General features: G+C 49.8%; 1 protein-coding gene across 3 annotated transcripts in view; it reads right to left on the bottom strand.

Annotated features, from left to right (window-relative positions):
- The window catches only part of CHD1 (chromodomain helicase DNA binding protein 1), a 1,172,453-nt gene that overhangs the window by 761,458 nt on the left and 391,780 nt on the right, over window positions 1-19,215 (bottom strand). The gene's annotated exons all lie outside the window — the stretch shown is intronic.

The following is a 19,215-nucleotide window of genomic DNA, read 5'->3' on the forward strand; positions in this document are numbered from 1 at the left end:
AATTCACTATTCTGCATCCTTCACCAATCCAGTACCATTTATATCCTTCCAAGGTGGGACAGAATTGCCTATAATGAAGCATGCAATAGTGATGTATGTGAGGCTTCTCCATCCATTATCTATGATATTGCCTAGACAGGATGGTGGCACTTTCCAAGCTGACACAGTGCTACTATCACTACTATACTGTTTCTGTGAGCTCACTGTTTGCCACCAGTGGTGGGTTTAATAGCTGGGGCAGATTGATGGTGACTGCCTCTGCCTCACGACTGGTACCTCTGCTGATACTGCTGTTGAACTTGAAGCTACTACAGATCTAAACCCTCTGATGGTCCATCATACGTTTTGAAGGATTATGCCAATTTATCTTATAATCCAATTGCTCACAGTGTCCAGTTCGGTGTTCATCCAAGACATTTTGAAATTAGCATTAGGCCCATATAATACGTTCTCAGAAAACGGCAGTTTCAAGATGCCGTGCTGTGCCTCAGGTTTGACAAACTGAGTCTCAGACAGGAAGAACAATGTAGGGCCAAACCACGACAGTATCCATGAGCTATGAATAGTAATGTATCAGCCGCAACATTGATTACTTGATTGGATCACACTCCACACATCTACGCCAGTCAGTTGCTTCGCCTGCAGTCAGTCGGACCCCCACATGCTCGCTCCACATACATCTCCCCCTGGGGATCTAAATTCTAAAACACCGTCCCAGGGGACACTGGGGACTGACTTTTAGAGGAGGTCCGTATATTGCTTGACGGCACCACCACCTCCGTGAGGCCATCCAGCACGGCTGCTCAAGCGCTAACTCTGCATGCTTTTTAGTGCACACCGACTTCAGTCTCCTCTCCTCTGCTACACCCCATTCCTGTAAGTCCAGTAGCCACCTCTGTGCAGTCAGTGCGGTGGGCTGTAGCCAATGTATGGCAATTTGCGGAGCATAAGGCCCAAAAGAGCAAGGCTGTGGTTCCTCTTGGGCACGCATCGGGAGCACCCACAGTAAGCAGTGGCACACGGAGAACTCAAGTGCCACTTGTGACCACCCACAGGATTTGAAACACCACTCCCCAATAACTCTGCTGTCTGCCACACTGCCACGTGATATGTAAGAAGGTCACTGGGGAATCTGCATATTGGACATGCTGCTGATTTAGACCCGTTAATTCTGTGTAAAGGCTGTGCAGTCATGTAAGCATGATACACATAATAAAACGGAATCCATTTGAATCGTGCAACACTTGCCTCTTTCAGGACTTGTGCGAATGCCCTCCTCCAAGCATCTTGATTGAACGAGCCCCATCGGGCATGGGCCCATCTGTCACGGTCCCCAGATACGTCAATTTGGTGATCTCTCTTGAGAGCCTTATAAGCGCGATATCAATTCCCAAGTCAATTCAGAGTCCATCATCAAAAGTAGCGTCTGTGATTCCACCGGCTCTGCAGGGTTATCCAGATATCTCGGCATGCACAAGATATGTTAGCATATTGAAAAAAATGTCCGTGGTGGAGTCCAAATACAGCCAGCGCCTCCTTCACTGTGGCAAATAATGCCATTCAGGTAGAGATCTCCGGCCATGTTGCCCCCCCCCCCTCCCCAAGCCACCTAGACATGTCAGTCGCATCTCCATCATAATGCAAATATCCAGAAAGTGTTGCAACCAGTCCAGTGGTAGCAGTTTAGCACAAGGAGCCCATCACAGTACCAGTGCCACTGTGTGTTCCCAGGCGATGGCCACATGGCGGACAATAAAGGGGTGCATAGCCGGAACACCGGATTCCTGCATAAGAAAATGGGGTATATCCGACTTGGCTCCCCAGGTGCCCAAGAGACACTTTTCAGTATGTGCCCCATCATCGAGCCACAGTGCACATATTAGAGAAGACTCACAAAATAGTGCAGGTGGAGAACAGGTAGCCCGAATCCCCCCCAACTCATTATTTAGCTTGAGGACATCCAGTTTAACGCGTCTCATCTTGGCTGACCAAGGCCAAGCAGCGTCCTGCTCAAATTAAGATTGCAGCGAGCAACTGCGGTGTTGGCCTTCTGGACTCCCAAATAACGGAAGCTGTCCCTGACCCAATCAAGCTCGGTGCTCAGCAGACTTTCTCGTGCAGGGTGTGCCAGGACCACAAGGGAAAAACTCCACTGTCTTCTGTTGATTGACCTGTAGGCCTGATGCCACACCAAATTCCTCCATTATCCGCAGGAGTGCAGCAACCAATCTCTCTGGCTGCGTAAGGTAAATGAGTCATCTGCATAAAGTGAGACAACATATGTCACTCCATCCACTTCTATGCCTGATTCGGCAAAGTCTCTGTGAAGGCGGATTGCCAGTGTAAAAAGAAGTGGCAACAGAGGTCACCCCCTGTGCCCCTACAGACAGGGATGCACTCTGATACCTCCCGGCCAGATCGCTTCAGGTCACCGGCTCCGTACAGATAAACTTCACCCGGAAGAGGAATGCTGGACTCAGTCCCATCCCCAGAGAACCTCCTAAAGGTACTCCCAATCTAGTGCCACCTCAAGGTCCCCATCCACAACGGAGTGCTTCACATGTGACAACCTCCGTAGGTTCATATCCTCCCCTGCCAGGCATAAACCCACACTGGTCTTTGTGCTGGATGATGACTCATTTGGTGCACAATCTCAAGAGCAAGGGCCTTTACTAATATTTTGTGTCGACTCCTAACATCGAGAGGGGTCTATATGACCTGTGGTAGGGAGCAGGACTATAGGAAGTTGGCTCTGTATATACTATCTCAAAGTGAGAGATAGTGTGCACAGAGTCCAAAGGTTCCCCTTAGAGGTTGATAGTGGCAAAATTAGATAATACTAATGCTCTGTTTTTGTGGTAGTGTGGTCAAGCAGTAGGCTTATCAGAGGGTAGTGTTAAGCATTTATTGTACACACACAGGCAATAAACGAGGAACACACACTTAGACTTAACTCCAGGCCAATAGGTTTTTATAAAGAAATATATATTTTCTTAATTTATTTTTAGAACCACAAGATTCAAATTTGAGTTAAGTACATAAAATGCAAGGTACTTCACACAGTTAAGTATAGAACTTTGATTTAAAATAGTAGTACACACAGTTTTGGTTAAAATTGCAAATATCTATTTTAAAAGTGGACACTGCAAAAATCAATAGTTCCTGGGGGAGGTAAGTTTTGGTTAGTTTTTCAGGTAAGTAAAGCACTTACACAGTCAGTCTCCTGGGCATAGGCAGCCCACCGTAGGAGGTTCAAGGCAACCCCAAAGCCACAGCACCAGAACACAAGGCCGGTCAGGTGCAGAGGTCAAAGGAGGGCCCAAAACACATAGGTGCCTATGGAGAACAGGGGTGCTCTGGTTCCTGTCTGCTAGCAGCTAAGTACCTGCGTCCTCGGGGAGCAGACAGGGGAGATTGTGGAGCACTAGGGGGGCAAGGACACAAACCACACCCTCAGCGGCACAGGGGTGGCCGGGTGCAGTGTGCAAAGTAGGTGTTGGGTTTGCCGTAGAAAACAATGGAGGGATCAGAGGGTCACTCTGGAGATGCAGGCAGGGCACAGGGGGGCTTCTTGGGCCAGCCACCGACTGGGCTAGGAGGAGGGCCGCCTGCTAGTCACTCCTGCACTGGTAGCTGGTTCCTCTCAGTCCTGGGGGCTGCAGGTGCAGTGCTTGGTCTAGGCGTCGGGTTCCTTTGATACAAGGCAGTCGCGGTCAGGGGGAGCCTCTGGATCCTCTATGCAGGCGTCACTGGGGCGGTGCAGGGAGGTTGACTCAGGGTGTCCACGTCGCTGGAATCCTCTCTGCGGTGTTGGTTTCTCCAAACTCGAGCCGGGGGCGTCGGGTGCAGAGTGTGAAGACTCACGCTTCTGGTGGGAAGTCAGAGTATCTTTAAAGTTGCTTCTTTGTTGCAGTTTCTGAACAGTGCCGCTGTTCGCAGGAGGTTCTTGGTCCTTTGGGTGCAGGGTAGTCCTCTGAGTCCTCAGAGGTCGCTGGTCCCGCTGGATGCATCGCTGTGCAGGTTCTTTTGAGTCTGGAGACAGGCCGGTAGGGCTGGGGCCAAGTCAGTTGGTGTCTCCGTCGTCTCTGCGGGGCTTTAAGGTTAGCAGTCCTTCTTGTTGTAGGTTGCAGGAATCTGATTTCCTGGGTTCAGAGTTGCCCCAAAATACTGAATTTAGAGGGGTGTTTAGATCTGGGGGGCAGTAGCTAATGGCTACTGTCCTTGAGGGTGGCTACACCCTCCTTGTGCCTCCTCACTGAGGGGAGGGGGACACATCCCTATTCCTATTGAATTTAGGAAGTTGGCTCTGTATGTGCTATTTCAAAGTAAGGAATAGCATGCACAGAGTCCAAGGGTTCCCCTTAGAGGTAAAATAGTGGTAAAAAGAGATAATACTAATGCTCTATTTTGTGGTAGTGTGGTCGAGCAGTAGGCTTATCCAAGGAGTAGTGTTAAGCATTTGTTGTACATACACATAGACAATAAATGAGGTACACACACTCAGAGACAAATCCAGCCAATAGGTTTTGTTATAGAAAAATATCTTTTCTTAGTTTATTTTAAGAACCACAGGTTCAAATTTAACATGTAATATCTTGTTTGAAAGGTATTGCAGGTAAGTACATCAGGAACTTTGAATCATTTCAATTGCATGTATACTTCTCAAGTTATTCACAAATAGCTATTTTAAAAGTGGACACTTAGTGCAATTTTCACAGTTCCTGGGGGAGGTAAGTTTTTGTTAGTTTTACCAGGTAAGTAAGACACTTACAGGGTTCAGTTCTTGGTCCAAGGTAGCCCACCGTTGGGGGTTCAGAGCAACCCCAAAGTTACCACACCAGCAGCTCAGGGCCGGTCAGGTGCAGAGTTCAAAGTGGTGCCCAAAACGCATAGGCTTCAATGGAGAGAAGGGGGTGCCCCGGTTCCAGTCTGCCAGCAGGTAAGTACCCGCGTCTTCGGAGGGCAGACCAGGGGGGTTTTGTAGGGCACCGGGGGGGACACAAGCCCACACAGAAATTTCACCCTCAGCGGCGCGGGGGCGGCCGGGTGCAGTGTTAGAACAAGTGTCGGGTTCGCAATGGAAGTCAATGAGAGATCAAGGGATCTCTTCAGCGCTGCAGGCAGGTAAGGGGGGGCTTCCTCGGGGAAACCTCCACTTGGGCAAGGGAGAGGGACTCCTGGGGGTCACTTCTGCAGTGAAAGTCCGGTCCTTCAGGTCCTGGGGGCTGCGGGTGCAGGGTCTTTTCCAGGCATCGGGACTTAGGTTTCAGAGAGTCGCGGTCAGGGGAAGCCTCGGGATTCCCCCTGCAGGCGGCGCTGTGGGGGCTCAGGGGGGACAGGTTTTGGTACTCACAGTCGTAGAGTAGTCCGGGGGTCCTCCCTGAGATGTTGGTTCTCCACCAGCCGAGTCGGGGTCGCCGGGTGCAGTGTTGCAAGTCTCACGCTTCTTGCGGGGAGATTGCAGGGTTCTTTAAAGCTGCTCCTTTGGATAAAGTTGCAGTCTTTTTGGAGCAGGTCCGCTGTCCTCGGGAGTTTCTTGTCGTCGTCGAAGCAGGGCAGTCCTCAGAGGATTCAGAGGTCGCTGGTCCCTTTGGAAGGCGTCGCTGGAGCAGAGTTCTTTGGAAGGCAGGAGACAGGCCGGTGAGTTTCTGGAGCCAAGGCAGTTGTTGTCTTCTGGTCTTCCTCTGCAGGGGTTTTCAGCTAGGCAGTCCTTCTTCTTGTAGTTGCAGGAATCTAAATCTTTAGGTTCAGGGAAGCCCTTAAATACTAAATTTAAGGGCGTGTTTAGGTCTGGGGGGTTAGTAGCCAATGGCTACTAGCCCTGAGGGTGGGTACACCCTCTTTGTGCCTCCTCCCAAGGGGAGGGGGTCACATCCCTAATCCTATTGGGGGAATCCTCCATCTGCAAGATGGAGGATTTCTAAAAGTTAGAGTCACCTCAGCTCAGGACACCTTAGGGGCTGTCCTGACTGACCAGTGACTCCTCCTTGTTATTCTCATTATTTTCTCCGGCCTTGCCGCCAAAAGTGGGGGCCGAGGTCGGGGCCGGAGGGGGCGGGCAACTACACTAGCTGGAGTGTCCTGCGGGGCTGTGACAAAGGGGTGAGCCTTTGAGGCTCACCGCCAGGTGTTACAGCTCCTGCCTGGGGGAGGTGTTAGCATCTCCACCCAGTGCAGGCTTTGTTACTGGCCTCAGAGTGACAAAGGCACTCTCCCCATGGGGCCAGCAACATGTCTCTAGCGTGGCAGGCTGGTGGAACCAGTCAGCCTACACAGATAGTCGGTTAAGTTTCAGGGGGCACCTCTAAGGTGCCCTCTGGGGTGTATTTTACAATAAAATGTACACTGGCATCAGTGTGCATTTATTGTGCTGAGAAGTTTGATACCAAACTGCCCAGTTTTCAGTGTAGCCATTATGGTGCTGTGGAGTTCGTGTAAAACAGACTCCCAGACCATATACTCTTATGGCTACCCTGCACTTACAATGTCTAAGGTTTTGCTTAGACACTGTAGGGGCACAGTGCTCATGCACTGGTACCCTCACCTATGGTATAGTGCACCCTGCCTTAGGGCTGTAAGGCCTGCTAGAGGGGTGTCTTACCTATACTGCATAGGCAGTGAGAGGCTGGCATGGCACCCTGAGGGGAGTGCCATGTCGACTTACTCATTTTGTTCTCACTAGCACACACAAGCTGGTAAGCAGTGTGTCTGTGCTGGGTGAGGGGTCTCTAGGGTGGCATAATACATGCTGCAGCCCTTAGAGACCTTCCCTGGCATCAGGGCCCTTGGTACCAGAGGTACCAGTTACAAGGGACTTATCTGGATGCCAGGGTGTGCCAATTGTGGAATCAAAAGTACAGGTTAGGGAAAGAACACTGGGGCCTGGTTAGCAGACCTCAGCACACTTTCAATTCAAAACATAGCATCAGCAAAGGCAAAAAGTCAGGGGGTAACCATGCCAAGGAGGCATTTCCTTACACAACCCCCCCCCCCCCAAACGAAAGAGGATGAGACTAACCTTTCCCAAGAGAGTCTTCATTTTCTAAGTGGAAGAACCTGGAAAGGCCATCTGCATTGGCATGGGCAGTCCCAGGTCTGTGTTCCACTATAAAGTCCATTCCCTGTAGGGAGATGGACCACCTCAACAGTTTTGGATTTTCACCTTTCATTTGCATCAGCCATCTGAGAGGTCTGTGGTCAGTCTGAACTAGGAAGTGAGTACCAAAGAGGTATCGTCTCAGCTTCTTCAGGGACCAAACCACAGCAAAGGCCTCCCTCTCAATGGCACTCCAACGCTGCTCTCTGGGGAGTAACCTCCTGCTAATGAAAGCAACAGGCTGGTCAAGGCCATCATCATTTGTTTGGGACAAAACTGCCCCTATCCCATGTTCAGAGGCATCTGTTTGCACAATGAATTGCTTGGAGTAATCTGGAGCTTTTAGAACTGGTGCTGTGCACATAGCTTGCTTCAGGGTGTCAACGGCCTGTTGGCATTCTACAGTCCAGTTTACTTTCTTGGGCATTTTCTTGGAGGTGAGTTCTGTGAGGGCTGTCACAATGGATCCATATCCCTTCACAAACCTCCTATAGTACCCAGTCAAGCCAAGGAACGCCCTGAGTGAGTCTGGGTTTTTGGAGCTACCCAGTCCAGAATAGTCTGGATCTTGGGTTGGAGTGGCTGAACTTGGCCTCCACCTACAAGGTGTCCCAAGTAAACCACAGTTCCCTGCCCTATCTGGCATTTGGATGCCTTGATAGAGAGGCCTGCAGATTGCAGAGCCTTCAAAACCTTCTTCAGGTGGACCAGGTGATCCTGCCAGGTGGAGCTGAAGACAGCAATATCATCAAGATAAGCTGCACTAAAGGATTCCAGCCCAGCAAGGACTTGATTCACCAACCTTTGGAAGGTGGCAGGGGCATTCTTTAAACCAAAGGGCATAACAGTGAACTGATAATGCCCATCAGGTGTGGAGAATGCTGTCTTTTCTTTTGCTCCAGGGGCCATTATGATTTGCCAGTACCCTGCTGTTAAGTCAAAGGTACTTAAGAATTTGGCAGCCCCTAATTTGTCTATTAGCTCATCAGCTCTAGGAATGGGATGGGCATCTGTCTTGGTGACAGAGTTGAGACCTCTGTAGTCCACACAAAACCTCATCTCTCTCTTTCCTTCTTTGGTGTGAGGTTTGGGGACTAAGACCACTGGGCTAGCCCAGGGGCTGTCAGAGTGCTCTATTACTCCCAATTCCAGCATCTTGTGGACTTCCACCTTGATGCTTTCCTTAACTTGGTCAGACTGTCTAAATATTTTGTTTTTGACAGGCATGCTGTCTCCTGTGTCCACATCATGGGTACACAGGTGTGTCTGACCAGGGGTTAGGGAAAAGAGTTCAGCAAACTGCTGCAGGACCTTCCTGCAGTCAGACTGCTGTTGGCTAGAGAGGGTGTGTGAGTAGATCACTCCATCTACTGAGCCATCTGTAGGGTCTGATGAGAGGAGATCAGGGAGAGGTTCACTCTCAGCTTCCTGGTCCTCATCTGTTACCATCAACAGATTTACATCAGCCCTGTCATGGAAGAGCTTAAAGCGGTTCACATGGATCACCCTCTTGGGGCTCCTGCTTGTGCCCAGGTCCACCAGGTAGGTGACCTGACTCTTCCTTTCTAGTACTGGGTAAGGGCCACTCCATTTGTCCTGGAGTGCCCTGGGAGCCACAGGCTCCAGAACCCAGACTTTCTGCCCTGGTTGAAATTCAACCAGTGCAGCCTTTTGGTCATACCACAACTTCTGGAGTTGTTGGCTGGCCTCAAGGTTTTTACTTGCCTTTTCCATGTACTCTGCCATCCTTGAGCGAAGGCCAAGTACATAGTCCACTATGTCTTGTTTAGGCTCATGAAGAGGTCTCTCCCAGCCTTCTTTAACAAGAGCAAGTGGTCCCCTTACAGGGTGGCCAAACAGAAGTTCAAAGGGTGAGAATCCTACTCCCTTCTGAGGCACCTCTCTGTAAGCGAAAAGCAGACATGGCAGGAGGACATCCCATCTCCTTTTGAGTTTTTCTGGGAGCCCCATGATCATGCCCTTTAATGTCTTGTTGAATCTCTCAACAAGGCCATTAGTTTGTGGATGATATGGTGTAGTGAATTTGTAAGTCACTCCACACTCATTCCACATGTGTTTTAGGTATGCTGACATGAAGTTGGTACCTCTGTCAGACACCACCTCCTTAGGGAAACCCACTCTGGTAAAGATACCAATGAGGGCCTTGGCTACTGCAGGGGCAGTAGTCGACCTAAGGGGAATAGCTTCAGGATACCTAGTAGCATGATCCACTACTACTAGGATGTACATATTTCCTGAGGCTGTGGGAGGTTCTAGTGGACCAACTATGTCCACACCCACTCTTTCAAAGGGGACCCCCACCACTGGAAGTGGAATGAGGGGGGCCTTTGGATGCCCACCTGTCTTACCACTGGATTGACAGGTGGGGCAGGAGAGGCAAAACTCCTTAACCTTCTGGGACATATTGGGCCAGTAGAAGTGGTTGACTAACCTCTCCCACGTCTTGGTTTGTCCCAAATGCCCAGCAAGGGGAATATCATGGGCTAAGGTCAGAATAAACTCTCTGAAACCCTGAGGCACTACCACTCTCCTAGTGGCACCAGGTTTGGGATCTCTTGCCTCAGTGTACAGGAGTCCATCTTCCCAATAGACCCTATGTGTTCCATTTTTCTTGCCTTTGGACTCTTCAGCAGCTTGCTGCCTAAGGCCTTCAAGAGAGGGACAGGTTTCTTGTCCCTTACACAACTCTTCCCTTGAGGGTCCCCCTGGGCCCAAGAGCTCAACCTGATAAGGTTCCAGCTCCATAGGCTCAGTTCCCTCAGAGGGCAGAACTTCTTCCTGAGAAGAGAGGTTCTCTTTTTGGTGTTGTGTTGCAGCTGGTTTCCCAGCTGACTTTCCTTTTCTCTTGGTAGGCTGGGCCATTTTTCCAGACTCCAGCCCTACTTTTTCACCCTGTGCCTTGCACTGTGCCCTAGTCTTGACACACACCAGTTCAGGGATACCCAGCATGGCTGCATGGGTTTTCAGTTCTACCTCAGCCCATGCTGAGGACTCCAGGTCATTTCCAAGCAAACAGTCTACTGGGATATTTGAGGAGACCACCACCTGTTTCAGGCCATTGACCCCTCCCCACTCTAAAGTTACCATTGCCATGGGATGTACTTTAGTCTGATTGTCAGCATTGGTGACTGGATAGGTTTGTCCAGTCAGGTATTGGCCAGGGGAAACCAGTTTCTCTGTCACCATGGGGACACTGGCACCTGTATCCCTCAGGCCCTCTACACTTGTCCCATTAATTAAGAGCTGCTGCCTGTATTTTTGCATGTTAGGGGGCCAGGCAGCCAGTGTGGCTAAATCCACCCCACCCTCAGAGACTAATGTAGCTTCAGTGTGACACCTGATTTGCTCTGGGCACACTGTTGATCCCACTTGGAGACTGGCCATTCCAGTTTTAGCTGGATGGGAGTTAGAAGTGGTATTTTTCTTGGGACAGGCCTTGTCTCCAGTTTGGTGTCCAGACTGACTACAGTTACGACACCAGGCCTTTTTGGGATCAAAGTTTTTACCCTTGTACCCAGAATTGTTTTGTGAAGAGGCTCTGGGCCCACCCTCCTGTGCAGGTTTTTGGGGGCCTGTAGAAGACTCTTTACTATCTTTGTTTTTGGCTGTCTCACCACCTTTCCCCTGGGGAGGTTTTGTGACCCCTTTCTTTTGGTCACCCCCTGTGGAAGTTTTGGACACCCTAGTCTTGACCCAATGGTCCGCCTTCTTTCCCAATTCTTGGGGAGAAATTGGTCCTAGGTCCACCAGATGCTGATGCAGTTTATCAATGAAACAATTACTTAATAGGTGTTCTTTCACAAATAAATTGTACAGCCCATCATAATCATTTACACCATTGCCTTGAATCCAACCATCTAGTGTTTTTACTGAGTAGTCTACAAAGTCAACCCAGGTCTGGCTCGAGGATTTTTGAGCCCCCCTGAATCTAATCCTATACTCCTCAGTGGAGAATCCAAAGCCCACAATCAGGGTACCCTTCATGAGGTCATAAGATTCTGCATTTTTTTTAGAGAGTGTGAGGAGTCTATCCCTACACTTTCCTGTGAACATTTCCCAAAGGAGAGCACCCCAGTGAGATTTGTTCACTTTTCTGGTTTCACAAGCCCTCTCAAAAGCTGTGAACCATTTGGTGATGTCATCACCATCTTCATATTTAGTTACAATCCCTTTGGGGATTTTCAACATGTCAGGAGAATCTCTGACCCTAGTTATGTTGCTGCCACCATTGATGGGTCCTAGGCCCATCTCTTGTCTTTCCCTTTCTATGGCTAGGATCTGTTTTTCCAAAGCCAATCTCTTGGCCATCCTGGCTAACTGGATGTCCTCTTCACTGGGGTTATCCTCAGTGATTTCAGAGAGGTTGGACCCTCCTGTGAGGGAGCCAGCATCTCTGACTGTTATTTTTGGAGTCAGGGCTTGAGAAGCCCTGTTCTCCCTAGATAGGACTGGTGGAGGGGATTCTTCCTCCAGTTCACTATCATCCTCCTCTGTGTTATCCACAGAGGGGTTGGCTCTATCATACTCTGCCAACAGCTCCTGGAGCTGTAATTTGGTAGGTCTGGAGCCCATTGTTATTTTTCTTATGTTACAGAGTGACCTTAGCTCTTTCATCTGGAGATGGAGGTAAGGTGTGGTGTCGAGTTCCACCACATTCATCTCTGTACTAGACATTATTCTTCTAAAAGTTGGAATGCTTTTCAGAATCTAAAACTAGTTCTAGAATCTAATTCAAACTTTTACAAACTTTTAAACTCTAAAAGAAATGCTAACAGGGACTAACACAAGGCCCTAGCAGGACTTTAAAGAATTTAGAAAACTTTTCAAATTGCAAAAATCAATTTCTAATGACAATTTTGGAATTTGTCGTGTGATCAGGTATTGGCTGAGTAGTCCAGCAAATGCAAAGTCTTGTACCCCACCGCTGATCCACCAATGTAGGAAGTTGGCTCTGTATGTGCTATTTCAAAGTAAGGAATAGCATGCACAGAGTCCAAGGGTTCCCCTTAGAGGTAAAATAGTGGTAAAAAGAGATAATACTAATGCTCTATTTTGTGGTAGTGTGGTCGAGCAGTAGGCTTATCCAAGGAGTAGTGTTAAGCATTTGTTGTACATACACACAGACAATAAATGAGGTACACACACTCAGAGACAAATCCAGCCAATAGGTTTTGTTATAGAAAAATATATTTTCTTAGTTTATTTTAAGAACCACAGGTTCAAATTTAACATGTAATATCTTGTTTGAAAGGTATTGCAGGTAAGTACATTAGGAACTTTGAATCATTTCAATTGCATGTATACTTCTCAAGTTATTCACAAATAGCTATTTTAAAAGTGGACACTTAGTGCAATTTTCACAGTTCCTGGGGGAGGTAAGTTTTTGTTAGTTTTACCAGGTAAGTAAGACACTTACAGGGTTCAGTTCTTGGTCCAAGGTAGCCCACCGTTGGGGGTTCAGAGCAACCCCAAAGTTACCACACCAGCAGCTCAGGGCCGGTCAGGTGCAGAGTTCAAAGTGGTGCCCAAAACGCATAGGCTTCAATGGAGAGAAGGGGGTGCCCCGGTTCCAGTCTGCCAGCAGGTAAGTACCCGCGTCTTCGGAGGGCAGACCAGGGGGGTTTTGTAGGGCACCGGGGGGGACAAGCCCACACAGAAATTTCACCCTCAGCGGCGCGGGGGCGGCCGGGTGCAGTGTTAGAACAAGCGTCGGGTTCGCAATGGAAGTCAATGAGAGATCAAGGGATCTCTTCAGCGCTGCAGGCAGGTAAGGGGGGGCTTCCTCGGGGAAACCTCCACTTGGGCAAGGGAGAGGGACTCCTGGGGGTCACTTCTGCAGTGAAAGTCCGGTCCTTCAGGTCCTGGGGGCTGCGGGTGCAGGGTCTTTTCCAGGCGTCGGGACTTAGGTTTCAGAGAGTCGCGGTCAGGGGAAGCCTCGGGATTCCCTCTGCAGGCGGCGCTGTGGGGGCTCAGGGGGGACAGGTTTTGGTACTCACAGTCGTAGAGTAGTCCGGGGGTCCTCCCTGAGGTGTTGGTTCTCCACCAGCCGAGTCGGGGTCGCCGGGTGCAGTGTTGCAAGTCTCACGCTTCTTGCGGGGAGATTGCAGGGTTCTTTAAAGCTGCTCCTTTGGATAAAGTTGCAGTCTTTTTGGAGCAGGTCCGCTGTCCTCGGGAGTTTCTTGTCGTCGTCGAAGCAGGGCAGTCCTCAGAGGATTCAGAGGTCGCTGGTCCCTTTGGAAGGCGTCGCTGGACCAGAGTTCTTTGGAAGGCAGGAGACAGGCCGGTGAGTTTCTGGAGCCAAGGCAGTTGTTGTCTTCTGGTCTTCCTCTGCAGGGGTTTTCAGCTAGGCAGTCCTTCTTCTTGTAGTTGCAGGAATCTAAATCTTTAGGTTCAGGGAAGCCCTTAAATACTAAATTTAAGGGCGTGTTTAGGTCTGGGGGGTTAGTAGCCAATGGCTACTAGCCCTGAGGGTGGGTACACCCTCTTTGTGCCTCCTCCCAAGGGGAGGGGGTCACATCCCTAATCCTATTGGGGGAATCCTCCATCTGCAAGATGGAGGATTTCTAAAAGTTAGAGTCACCTCAGCTCAGGACACCTTAGGGGCTGTCCTGACTGGCCAGTGACTCCTCCTTGTTATTCTCATTATTTTCTCCGGCCTTGCCGCCAAAAGTGGGGGCCGGGGCCGGAGGGGGCGGGCAACTCCACTAGCTGGAGTGTCCTGCGGGGCTGTGACAAAGGGGTGAGCCTTTGAGGCTCACCGCCAGGTGTTACAGCTCCTGCCTGGGGGAGGTGTTAGCATCTCCACCCAGTGCAGGCTTTGTTACTGGCCTCAGAGTGACAAAGGCACTCTCCCCATGGGGCCAGCAACATGTCTCTAGCGTGGCAGGCTGGTGGAACCAGTCAGCCTACACAGATAGTCGGTTAAGTTTCAGGGGGCACCTCTAAGGTGCCCTGTGTGGTGTATTTTACAATAAAATGTACACTGGCATCAGTGTGCATTTATTGTGCTGAGAAGTTTGATACCAAACTTCCCAGTTTTCAGTGTAGCCATTATGGTGCTGTGGAGTTCGTGTAAAACAGACTCCCAGACCATATACTCTTATGGCTACCCTGCACTTACAATGTCTAAGGTTTTGCTTAGACACTGTAGGGGCCCAGTGCTCATGCACTGGTACCCTCACCTATGGTATAGTGCACCCTGCCTTAGGGCTGTAAGGCCTGCTAGAGGGGTGTCTTACCTATACTGCATAGGCAGTGAGAGGCTGGCATGGCACCCTGAGGGGAGTGCCATGTCGACTTACTCATTTTGTTCTCACTAGCACACACAAGCTGGTAAGCAGTGTGTCTGTGCTGGGTGAGGGGTCTCTAGGGTGGCATAATACATGCTGCAGCCCTTAGAGACCTTCCCTGGCATCAGGGCCCTTGGTACCAGAGGTACCAGTTACAAGGGACTTATCTGGATGCCAGGGTGTGCCAATTGGGGAATCAAAAGTACAGGTTAGGGAAAGAACACTGGTGCTGGGGCCTGGTTAGCAGGCCTCAGCACACTTTCAATTCAAAACATAGCATCAGCAAAGGCAAAAAGTCAGGGGGTAACCATGCCAATGAGGCATTTCCTTACAGGGGAATCCTCCAAAACCAAGATGGAGGATTTCTTGAGGCAGGGGTCACCTCAGCTCAGGACACCTTAAGGGCTGTCCTGATTGGTAGGTGACCCCTCCTTGTTTTTCTCATTATCTCCTCCGGAATTGCCGTCAAAATTGGGGGCTGTGTCCGGAGGGGCAGGCATCTCCACTAGCTGGGATGCCCTGGGGCGCTGTAATAACAGGCATGAGCCTTTGAGGCTTACCGCCAGGTGTTACAGTTCCTGCAGGGGGAGGTGAGAAGCACCTTCACCCAGTGCAGGCTTTGTTCCTGGCCACAGAGTGACAAAGGCACTCACCCCATGTGGCAGGAAACTCGTCTGATTGTGGCAGGCTGGCAGAAACTGGTCAGCCTAAAACTAGGAGTCGGACTGGCATACAGGGGGCATCTCTAAGATGCCCTCTGGGTGCATTTTTCAATAAATCCCACACTGGCATCAGTGTGGATTTATTGTGCTGAGAAGTTTGATACCAAACTTCCCAGTTTTCAGTGTAACCTTTATGGAACTGTGGAGTTCGTAATTGACCGACTCCCCGACCAAATACTTTTTATCACTACCCTGCACTTACAATGTCCAAGATTTGGCTTAGACACTGTAGGGGAATATTGCTCATGCAACTATGCCCTAACCTGTGGTATAGTGCACCCCGCCTTAGACTGTGAGGCCTGCTAGAGGGGTGACTTACCTATGCCACAGGCAGTGGGATGTGGGCATGGCTCCCTGAGAGGAGTGTCATGTTGACTTAGCCATTATCTCCCCACCAGCACACACAAGCTGTGAGGCAGGGGACATGTGCTGAGAGGGGTCCCTAGGGTGGCATAATATATGCTGCAGTCCTTCGAGACCTTCCCTAGCCACAGGGTCCTTGGTACCAGGGGTACCATTTACAAACACACTTATCCGTGTGCCAGGGCTGAGACAATTGTGGGAACAAAGGTACAGTTTAGGGAAAGAACACTGCTGCTGGGGCCTGGTTAGCAGGATCCCAGCACACTTTCAATCATAACTGGCATTAACAGAAGGCAAAAAGTTAGGGGGTAACCATGCCAAGGAAGGCATTTCCTTAAAATGATTATCTGGGCCTCCCTCTGCACCCGGTTGCCCCCGTGCCGCTGAGGGTGTGTTTTGTGTGCCTACTTGTGTCCCCCCAAGTGCTCTACAAAACCCCCCTGGTCTGCCCCCGAGGACGCAGGTACTTACCTGCTGGCAGACTGGAACCAGAGAACCTCTGTTCTCTATAGGCGCTGTGTGTTTTGGGCACCTCTTTGACCTCTGCACCTGACCGGCCCTGAGCTGCTGGTGTGGTAACTTTGGGGTTGCCTTGAACCCCCAACGGTGGACTGCCTATGCCCCAGAACTGAGACTTGTAAGTGTTTTACTTACATCCTAATCTAACCTTTACTTACCTCCCCCCAGGAACTGTTGATTTTTGCACTGTGTCCACTTTGAAAATAGCTTATTGCCATTTTTACAAAGACTGTACATGATATTGTTAAGTTCCTAAAGTATTCAAGTGAAGTACCTTACATTTAAAGTGTTTACTGTAATTCTTGAACCTGTGGTTCTTAAAATAAACTAAGAACATATATTTTTCAATATAAAAACCTATTGGCCTGGAATAAGTCTGAGTGTGCGTTCCTCATTTATTGCCTGTGTGTGTACAACAAATGCTTAACACTACCCTCTGATAAGCCTACTGCTCGACCACACTGCCACAAAATAGAGCATTATAATTATCTACTTTTGCCACTATCTTACCTCTAAGGGGAACCCTTGGACTCTGTGCACACTATTTCTTACTTTGAAATAGTATATACAGAGCCAACTTCCTACATTGTACACACACAGACAATAGATGAAGCACACACTCAAAGACGAACTCCATGTCAATTGATTTTATGTAGTAAAAATATATTTTGTTACTTTATTTCTAGAAATACAAGATTCAGTTTGCAGTTAAGTACATTTGCAAGTAAGTAGCAAGCATATGTATCAACACCACTTTGTTTCAATTTAGCAAGTTAAATGGTTTTCAAGAAAATAGCAAATATCAATTTTCAAATATAGTTCTGGGGGAAGAAAGGTTATTACAGTTTTGAATTAAGTACAGGACTTCCAGCTCCAGTCTCTTTGGGTTAGGATGTCCACAGGTTGGGGGCTCAAGTTAACCCCAAAAACCCACCACCAGCAACACAGGGCCAGCCGGGTGCAGAGGTCAAAGTTGATTGAAGATTTAGAATGGGCTCCTATGGAGACTGGGGGCACTAGGAATTTGATCTGCCAGCAGGTAAGTATCCACGTCTTCAGAGGGCAAACTTGGGGATATAGGTGTGCACCAGGAGGGCCTCAGGTCAGCACCAAACCCACACCCTCAGCAGCACAGGGGAGGCCGGTTGCTGAGTGCAAACTCAGTATCGGGCTCCCATTGCTTTCATGAGGAGTCACAAATAGATTGCAGGCTTGGTCCATGGGGTCAGTTCAGGAAAACCACGGGCTGGCCAGGGAGGAGGGTCGCCTGCTGTACTGGATGTCGGGTTCCCATGGCCAGGGTGCTGTGGGTATGGGGTACCTTTTGGCACTGGTTATCTTCGTCCGGATCCTTAACGGGCAGGGGGGATCTCTGGCTTTATTCTGCAGGCATCGTCGTATTAGTAAGGAGGGGTTAACCCAGGATAGATACAAGGTTGGAATCGATGGGGACCTGCTCTAGACTGTTCGGTCACCTGGACAGAGACCGTGGGCATCAGGCGCAGAGTGGGCGGGACTCATGGGTCCGGGGTGGTTCTGGAGTCCTTTGCTGTAGTTTCTTTCTGGACAGGGCCGCTGTCCACGGGAGATCGTGATCCTCTGGTGTGCAGGCATTCTTCCTGGGGGTTGTAAGAAGTCGCCTGTCCTGCAGGATGCATCGCCTTTTTGTAGCAGGGGCTTTAGAAGCTGGAGACAGGCTGGTAGGGCTGGGGACAAATCAGTTGATGTCTTCAGTCTTCCCTGCTGGGTCACTTCAGCTCTGAACACCTTAGAGGTGGTCCGAGCTGAAGTGGTCACTCCTCCTTGTTTTTCCAAATTTGTCCACCGGACTTGTTGCCAAATGTGGGGCTTCGTCTGGGGGGACAGGCATCCCCACTAGCTGGAGTGCCCTGGGGCACTGTAACCAGAGGCCTGAGCTTTTGAGGCTCACTGCTAGGTGTTACAGTTCCTGCGGGGGGGGGGAGTGAAGCACCTCCACCCAGTGCAGGCTTTGTTTCTGGCCAAGAGAGCACAAAGGCTCTCACCCCCGGGGGGCAGGAACTCATGTCTCAGTGGCAGGCTGGCACAGACCAGTCAGTCCTGCACTGAAAGATTGGGTAAAATACAGGTGGCATCTCTAAGAATGACCTTTGTGTGCATTTTTTAAAATAAATCTAACACTGGCATCAGCGTGGGTTTATTATTCGAAGAAGATGAGCCCAGGAGGAGTGGACTCGGGCTCAGGACAGCTGGTAAGCCCTGCTGGTACAGTTGGTGGGCTTCTCAACGGATCAAAGTCGTAGGGTGCAGAGGTCACTTCAGGTGTCTGTTTTCTAGGCTGCAGAGTTCTTGTTGGATACTTTGCTGCTGAGCAGGTCTGAGTCTTTTTAGAAGGCAGGCAGGCTTCCTGTGTTTCTTGAAGCTGGAGGATGAGTCTTTGTGGAGAGTCCGGTGAGGATAGCAGGCAGGCCGGAAGGTCTGGTGCTGGGTCAGCTACTGCTTCTTCCTCTTCTTCTGTGGGGTCAACTCTTCTTTGCACTCCTTCTTTGTAGTTGGTCAGGATCTGATTGGTAGGGTTCAGGGGTACCACCTAAATACAACATTTAGAGGTGTTACAGGGAGTGCCTGGCAGTAGCCAATGGGCTGACCACCTTTAGGCTGACTACACCCCTCTTATGACCACTTCTGCTGGGAAGTGGGCATAACCCTAACCCTGGGGGCCTAATTCCTTCTAAACAAGATGGAGGAATTTGAAAAGTAGTGTCCACTTCAGCTTGTCCACCTAGAGGCGGGACTGGAACTAAGTGGGCACTCCTAATTTAACTCATTTTCCCACCTGTGTTACCACCAAAAGTGGGGTCAAGACAGGGGTGTGGGAAAGTACCCTCTTTTTGGCATGGTTACCCCCATTTTTTGCTTGCTGTCAGTGTGTTTTGACTGTGTTCACTGGGATCCTGCTAACCAGGACCCCAGTGACTGCTCTACCCCTCTAAATTTGGTTGCTTAGGACTTAGCACACCCCACAATTCGCATACTGGTGCCCCCAAATAAGTCCCTAGTATATGTTACTTAGGTACTCAGGGCATTGGGACACAAAGGGTTCCCTATGGGCTGCAGCATGTATAGGGCCACCTATGGGAGCCCATACAAAATGCGTCTGCAGGCCTGCCATTACAGCCTGTGTGAAAAGGTGCATGTACCCTTTTCACTATAGGTCACTGTAAGT

This window comes from Pleurodeles waltl, chromosome 1_1, assembly GCF_031143425.1.
Source record: "Pleurodeles waltl isolate 20211129_DDA chromosome 1_1, aPleWal1.hap1.20221129, whole genome shotgun sequence".
NCBI lineage: Eukaryota > Metazoa > Chordata > Amphibia > Caudata > Salamandridae > Pleurodeles > Pleurodeles waltl.